Below are 8,707 nucleotides of genomic sequence, written 5' to 3'. Positions count from 1 at the left end.
AGAAGAGAACAGAAGAGAACAGAAGAGAACAGAAGCCTAGCAGCTGTGGTGGATATCTTAATCCCAGCACTCTAGAGGCAGAGACAGGCTGGTTCATAAAATGAGTTCCAGGACAGGGAGCATTATGCAGAAAATTATTATCTCAAAAAAAAAACCAAAAATCATATTAAACATAATGTGATAATGCCTTGTTGGAAAGAAGAGTTTTATAGAGAAAACTAAAAACGATATGACAAGGTTGAAGGGACAAAAACTCAAATGTATGCTAGAGGTGTTCAAATAAGTAGACATATTGGAAAATAATTTTAAATATATTTTCTGGTTTGTTTCATTATATAATTTTGCATGCAAAACATTTCATATTTAAAATGCAGAAACAACTATTCAATAATTACTGATAATAATCTGTCACTTTTATCCTGCTCCAAACCAAAAACACTACTGATGTTGTGTTACATCTTTTTTTTTTTTTAATTAAACAATTTTTATTAGAAATTTTCTTCACTAACACTTCAAATGCTATCCCAAAAGTCCCCTATACCCTCCCCCTACCCTGCTCCCCAACACACCCACTCCTGTTTCCTGGCCCTGGAATTCCCCTGTATTCGGGCATATAATCTTTGCAAGAATAAGGGCCTTTCCTCTCAATGATGGCCGACTAGGCAATCTTCTGCTACACATGCAGCTAGAGACATGAGCTCAGGGGATACTGGTTAGTTCATATTGTTCCTCCTATAGGGTTGCAGAACCCTTCAGCTCCTTGGTTACTTTCTCTAGCTCCTCCATTGGGGGCCCTGTGTTCTATCCAATAGATGACTGTGAGCATACACTTCTTGGATATTAGTCCTCTATTAGATTTAGGATTGGGAAAAATCCTTTCCCAATCTGTTGGTGGCCGTTTTGTCTTACAGTGCCTTTTGAATTACAGCAGCTTTGCAATTTTATGAGGTCCCATCTGTGTATTCAACATCTTACAGCATAAGCCATTGCTGTTCCATCCAGGAATTTTCCCCCTGTGCCCATATCTTTGATGCTTTTCCCCACTTTCTCTTCTATACGTTTTTAGTGTCTCCAATTTTATGGGGAGTTCCTTGATACACTTAGACTTGAGCTTTGTACAAGGAGATAAGAAGGGATCAATTCATATTCTTCTACATGATAACGTCCAGTTAAGCCAGCAGTGTTTGTTAAAAATGCTGTCTTTTTTCCATTGGATGAATTTAGCTCCTTTGTCAAAGATCAAGTTACCATAGGTGTATGGGTTCATTTCTGGGTCTTCAATTNTATTCCATTGATCTACCTGTCTGTCCCTGTACCAGTATCATGCAGTTTTTTGTTTGTTTGTTTGTTTGTTTGTTTTCTTTGTTTGTTTTTTCCACAATTGCTCTGTAGTACAGCTTGAGGTCACACACAGTGATTCCACTAGAGGTTCTTTTATTGTTGAGACTAGTTTTTGCTATCCTAGGTTTTTGTTATTTCAGATGAATTTGCAAATTGCCTTTCTAACTCTGTGAAGAATTGAGTTGGAATTTTGATGGGGATTGCATTAAATCTGTAGATTGCTTTTNGCAAGATAGTCATTTTGACTANATTAATCCTGCCAATACATGAGCATAGGAGATCTTTCCATATTCTGAGATCTTCTCTGATTTTTACCTTCAGAGACTTGCCATTCTTATCGTACAGATCTTTCACTTCCTTAGTTAGAGTCACACCAAGGTATTTTATATTATTTGTGACTATTGTGAAGGGTGTTGTTTCCCTAATTTGTTTCACAGCCTGTTTTTTGTGTAGAGAAAGGCCACTGGTTTGTTTGAGTTAATTTTATATCCAGCTACTTCACTGAAACTGTTTATCAGGGTTAGGAGTTCTCTGGTGGAATGTTTAGGATCACTCATATATCCTATCATATCATCTTCAAATAGTGATATTTTGAATTCTTCCTTTCCAATTTGTGTCTCCTTGATCTCCTCTTGTTGTCTAATTGCTCTGGCTAGGATTTCAAGTACTATATTGAANAGGTAGGGAGAAAATGAGCAGCCTTGTCTAGTCCCTGATTTTAGTGGTATTGCTTCAACTTTCTCTCCATTTAGTTTGATGTTGGCTACCGGTTTGCTGTATATTGCTTATATTGTGGTTAGGTATGGTCCTTGAAATCCTGATCTTTCCAAGACTTTTATCGTGAATGGGTGTTGGATTTTGTCAAATGCTTTCTCAGCATCTAAGGAGATGATCATGTGGTTTTTGTCTTAGAGTGTGTTTATATAGTAGATTACTTTGATGGATTTAGGTATATCAAACCATCCCTGCATCCCTGGAATGAAGCTTACTTGATCATGATGGATGATTGTTTTGGTGTGTTCATGGATTTGGTTTGTGAGAATTTTATTGACTATTTTTGCATAGGTATTCATAAGGGAAATTGGTCTGAAGTTCTCTTTCTTTGTTGGGTCTTTATGTGGTTTAGGTATCAGAGTAATTGTAACTTCATAGAATGAATTGGGTAGAGTACCTTCTGTTTCTATTTTGTGGAATAGTTTGAGGAGAATTGGAATTAATTCTTCTTTGAAGGTCTGATAGAACTCTCAACTAAACCCATCTGGTCCTGGGCTTTTTTTGGTTAGGAGACTATTAATGACTGCTTCCATTTCTTTAGGGGAAATGGGACTGTGTAGATTGTAATCTGATCCTGATTAAACTGTGGTACCTGTTATCTGTCTAGGAAATTGTCCATTCAAAGAAGGTTTTCCAGTTGTGTTGAGTATAGCATTTTTGAATTAGGTTCTGATGATGTTTTAGATTTCCTCAGGTTCTGTTGTTATGTCTCCTTTTTCATTTCTGATTTTGTTAATTATGATTATATCCTTGTGCCCTCTAGTTAGTCTGGCTAAGGGTTTATCTATCTTGTTGATTTTCTAAAAGAACCAGCTCCTGGTGTGGTTGATTCTTTGAATAGTTCTTTTTCTTTCCACTTGGTTGATTTCTGCCCTAAGTTTGATTACTCCTCTTGGGTGAATTGCTTCCTTTTGTTCTAGAGCTTTTATGTGTGCTGTCTGGCTGCTAGTGAATTCTCTCTCTACTTTCTTTTTTTGCGGCACTCAGAGGTATGAGTTTTCCTCTTAAGAATGCTTTTGTTGTGTCCCATAAGTTTGGTTATGCTGTGGCTTCATTTTCATTAAACTCTAAAAAGTCTTTAATCTCTTTCTTTTTTCTTTCTTGACCAAGTTATCATTGAGTAGAGGGCTGTTCAGCTTCCACATGAAGGTTGGCTTTCTATTATTTATGTTATTATTGAAGATCAACCTTAGTCTGTGGTGATCTGATAGGGTGCATGGGATTTATTTCAATATTTTGAATATGCTGAAGCCTATTTGGTGACAGATTATTTGAGGTACTGAGAAGAAGGTACATCCTTTTATTTTAGGATGAATTTGTCTATAGATTTATGTTAAATCCATTTGTTTCAGAACTTCTATAAGTTTCACTGTGCCTCTGTTTAGTTTCTGTTTCCAGGATCTGTTCATTGATGAGAGTGGAGTGTTGAAGTCTCCCACTATTATTATGTGTGGTGTAATGTGTACTTTGAGTTTTAGCAAAGTTTCTTTAATGAGTGTGGATGCCCTTGCATTTGGTGCATAGATGTTTTGAACTGAGAGTTCATCTTGTTAAATTTTACCTTTGATGAGTAAGAAGTGCCCTGCCTTATCTTTTTTGAGACCTTTAGGTTTAAAGTCGATTTTATTCTATATTAGAATGGCTACTCCAGCTTGGTTTTTGGGACCATCTGCTTGGAAAATTGTTTTCCAGTCTTTTATTCTAAGGTAGTGTCTGTCTTTGTCCCTGAGGTGGGTTTCCTGTATGCAGCAAAATGTTGGGACCTGTTTACATAGACAGTTTGTTAGTCTATGTCTTTTTAATGGGGAATTGAGTCCATTGATATTAAGGGATACTAAGGAAAAAATAATTATTGATTCCTATTATTTTTTGTAAGAATTAGGGTTCAATTCTTGCAGCTGTCTTCTTTTATGTTTGTTGAAGGATTAATTTCCTGCTTTTTCCTACGGAGTCACTTCTGTCCTTGTGTTGGAGTTTTCCCTTTATGTTCTATCACATCTTAATACTGCTTCCTGTCTCTCCATTATTTCATACTCAGTACTCACTATGAACATGTAATTGCTGTGTATTTTTCCCATTCATTAATCTCTTATTTCATGGTCTCCATAATATTATATTTTCTGTTTTAATGTGAAGTTCTGCATATGCCTGTTTTTATTTTCTGCTTTGTTTTTCTTTGATTGAGCCATTCCATTCTTCATTGAACCTTTTTTTTTAATTTAATTTTATTTTTAATGTATTTCTTACACTCTATACTCCATTCCCTGCCTCCCATTCACTCTCCTACTGCACCACATCCCAAACCTCCTCCCCAACCCACCATCTCCACATGGATGCCCCTCCAACCTGACCTCTAAACTTCCTGGAGCTCCAGTTTCTTGAGGGTTAGATGCATCATCACTGAATTGAAACAGACCTGGAAGTCCTCCATTGTATGTGTGTTGGGGACCTCACATCAGCTGTTGTGTGTTGTCTGTTTTGTAGTCCAGTTTTTGAGAAATCTTAGGAATCCAGATTAATTGAGACTGCTGGTTCTCCTACAAGATCTCCCTCTCTTCAACTTCTTTTAGCCTTCCCTTATTCAACAAGTTGTGTGCAGACTGTACTGTGCTCCCTAGGATCCCATTTTTGTTTGCTATCACCCATGCTTGTCTGGCAGTTGGTAACGCAGCTGTCTTCGAGTCATTTCTGCTCCTGTTTATGATGCTGTATCCATTTTCTAGGAAGGAATTTAAATAAAACTCATGATTCAACAGTTTGGACTTTGGTGGTAACAGTAGTTTGGTGTGTTGCAGGTTTCCTATATGGGAGAAGTAGAAATGTATGTTGTGTTTCCATAGGAAAAGTCACAACAGTGCTGTTATGACTTACTGAGAATTTAAAGAAATGTTCACATGAAAAATTAAATGTTGTCAGTTCTCCATGTAGTCATCACAGAACTTAAAGTTCTGCCAGGATTCAGAAGGAAACTGAGTCTGGCCTGCCTACCTTACATTATCTCACTTCTCCCGAGGCTACAGACAAGGCAGCCCAATGATTAAATATTCCTAGGATATTTTAATTTTCTTTCCTGCAGTCTCCTTTAAAGATCAATTTTATTGTGTGAAATGTACATATTATGGTATGCACAGCATTAGTAAGTTGGTTACCATAGTAAAGTAAATTACGTATTCATCACCACACATGGAGATCTATTTCCTTTGCTTTTCATAGCAGTAACAGATAAAACATTTGTGAAGTCCTTTAAAGCTGAGATGTAGCACATTTGGAACCCACGAAAAACTGGGTTTAAGTATAAAAAGCATTTTCATTTGTATTGTGCTATGTATGCATGTAGTTTTGCAGCATATCTGTGAGTAGCAGTAGAAGCCAGACAGGTTCTGTAATCATGGGTATAAGTTGTCAAATACGGGTTCTGGGATCCACAGAAAGGTCCTTTGGTGGAGACACAAGCCCTTCCTTTTATTCCAAGGCTATATGACAAACCCTTAGTTTACTTTTTTTAATTGCTTGATAGCATTCCCACAAGAAGAAAATATACCCAAATAATGGAATATCTGTTGGATCACTGCTCTAAGTATAAAGCAGTATTAAGCTCAATAAGAATGAATACAAAATTCCAGTTCACTTATATCAATTGATTCCATTAAGTGTTTAATTTCTAGTAAATAAAATTTTATTGGTATGTTTACTATTGGTAATTCTCGCATTTTTTGAGAATTGTGTACATAAAAGGCTATGCAAAACACAGCACTAAATACAGAAGTGAATAACTTAGGGAAGCTCATCAGATCTCTGATGTCTAAGGTAAGAATCTATTTCAATTTTCTCTGAATAACAGCCAAGCATTTCTTAAATATATTTTCTGGACATAAAGTTTTATCCATATCCAAACAATAATGTCCTTTATATTTATGTTTCAATATTGATTGGTTACCCCACTCTTTCACAAATGGTCTTTCACTATTGCAGCAATTTTCATTTAATATTTGGAGAGGTAAATCCCCTTCTCCCAACCTCACAAACCTTATTGTTTAAACTATTATTTACTCAACTTATTTTCTCATGAGGATTTATAATTATAGGGATAACACATTTATGCAATAATTACAGCTGAATCGACATTCAGAGATATCCACACACTGTAGCAATATATCAATGTCATCCCATCAATGTAACTCATTTTTGTCTTCTTTTTTTGTACACAATTTCTATAGCTACTCTGGAAAAGTGTCAAACATTTTGCCTCATCCTTACAGAAACAAAGCCTCTTTCATTTTGGGAAGCATGTCAAACACTGAGGACCAAAATGACAGTGACTGACTTCCCTTTCTTTTGAGGATTGTAGTTTGTCTGCTATGTTCCTGGAGTTCTCAACTTTAGGACACCATTACTTGTAGCCTTGTAGTTGGGTTACTGTCTTTATGAATCTATGACCTTCTTCTGTGGTGTTTTTCCTCTGCATGCATCTTTTACAATGACATACACCTCAGTGATAATACTAAATTTCCTCATCTCAGTGTCTTCATTTGCCATTGTTAAGACTGCTCCTGGATTTTAAACAAATGGGTATGCTTTTTATATTTTAAAAAATTATTATTCTTTCATACATTACATCCTCACTGTAGTTTCCCCTCCTTCAATTCCTCCAAGAACTTTCCTCACTTTCCCTCTCCAAGATTCACTCCTTTGTATAATTTTAGAAAGGAAAAGACCTCCTAGGGACATCAATCAAATATGGCATAACAAGATACAATGAGACTAGGCACAAATCCTCATATCAATGCTAGAAGAGGCAACCAAGTAGGAGGGAAAAGGTACCAACAACAGGCACAAGAGCCAGAGACAGCTACACTTCCGCTGATAGGAGTCCCACAAAATCACTAAAATAACCACCATGGCATATGCAGAGGACCTAGCACAGACCCATGCAGACTTTGTAATTGCCACTTCACTCTCTATCAGCCTCTATGATCCCTGCTTAGTTGATCCTGTGGGATGTGGTCTCCTTGTGTGGTTATCTTACAATGTAAAGCATTTGTATTCTTACAATAGAGGGTACTCTGGATAGTTTTGTCAACTTGAGATAAATTGGAATTGCATGGGAATATGTAAACTCGATTCAGTAATTGCCTTCATCAGGCTGGCTTAGAAGCATGTCTATAGGGGATTTTCTTAATTAATTAATATTTAATTAATGATATGGGCAGACCCAGGATACTTTGAGTAGTGCCACATCTGGGCAGGTGGTCTTGGGTTATACAAGAAAGAAAGTTAAATCATCCATGGAGAACAAAATAGTAAGCATAATTCTACATTGATCATGCCATGCCTCTGCTGGAGATTTTGCCTTGACTTCCCTCAGTGATGCACTCTTAATGGGATCTATAAGCCAAATAGTCCTACTACCTACTCCCCCCCATGTTGATTTTGTTCAGGAGGTTTATTATGAAATAGAAATCTAACTATGAAAGGTATTGTATATTTTACTATTATATTTTATTTCTATTACAACTAATCTACTGTGAATAATATTCTCCTTTTCTAATATACTGCTTAGGAAGTTAGTAACTCATAGCAAAAGGAATGATTTCCAAATTCATATTAGTTCTAATATGAACTTTCCTTATATTTCTTATATATCAACATATTATGTGCAAATCACATATTTTACTCTGTTAATGCTTATGTCTCATTTTAATTTTGACATATTTAATAGGAACCTCAATATAGTATTCAGCAGAATTTAGTAATAGTGAAAGTCATTGACATTTTTCTCTTTTTTTTTTTTTTTTTTTTTTTTTTTTTTTTTTTTTGAGACAGGGTTTCTCTGTGTAGCCCTGGCTGTCCTGGAACTCACTCTGTAAAACAGGCTGGTCTCAAACTCAGAAATCTGCCTGCCTCTGCCTCTGCCTCCCAAGTGCTAGGATTAAAGGCATGAGCCACCACTACCCTGCGAGTCATTGGCATTTTATTAGTGCATTTCTCAAGCTGGTGATTAAAACTAACACATAGAATTGACTATATACACAGCATTAACATGTATGCATGGACATGTGTTATGGATGGCCACAATTCTCTCTATGGGGAGTTGTGTCTGTGTGACAGGGGCCTGGTGCTGGGAACAGGCACACCTTCTATGGTCCCTTCTGCATCCTCAGGGCTACAAGCCCAGCTCAACATTAACAGGCATCCTCTCACTGTCCTCTGCCCAGTACAATCTCACCTTTGTTTTCTGTCCACTGAAATGGGACTAGCCACTCTGGACCACAGATTTTACCTACCATAACAATGATGTTATACCTAGCTGCCTGAGACAAGCTACTACCATAGGCTGAAGTCTCTGAGACCGTAAACCAAAATCTTTCCTTTTTTAAATTATCTTTTGTCTTAGTCAGGGTTTCTATTCCTGCACAAACATCATGACCAAGAAGCAAGTTGAGGAGAAAAGGGTTTATTTGGCTTACATTTCCATACTGCTGTTGATCACCAAAGGATGCAGGACTGGAACTCAAACAGGTCAGAATGCAGAGCTGATGCAGAAGCCATGGAGGGATGTTCTTTACTGGCTTGCCTCCCCTGGCTTGCTCAG

Source organism: Mus pahari, chromosome 5, assembly GCF_900095145.1.
Source record: "Mus pahari chromosome 5, PAHARI_EIJ_v1.1, whole genome shotgun sequence".
NCBI classification, from domain to species: domain Eukaryota; kingdom Metazoa; phylum Chordata; class Mammalia; order Rodentia; family Muridae; genus Mus; species Mus pahari.
This window is presented reverse-complemented; position numbering follows the sequence as displayed.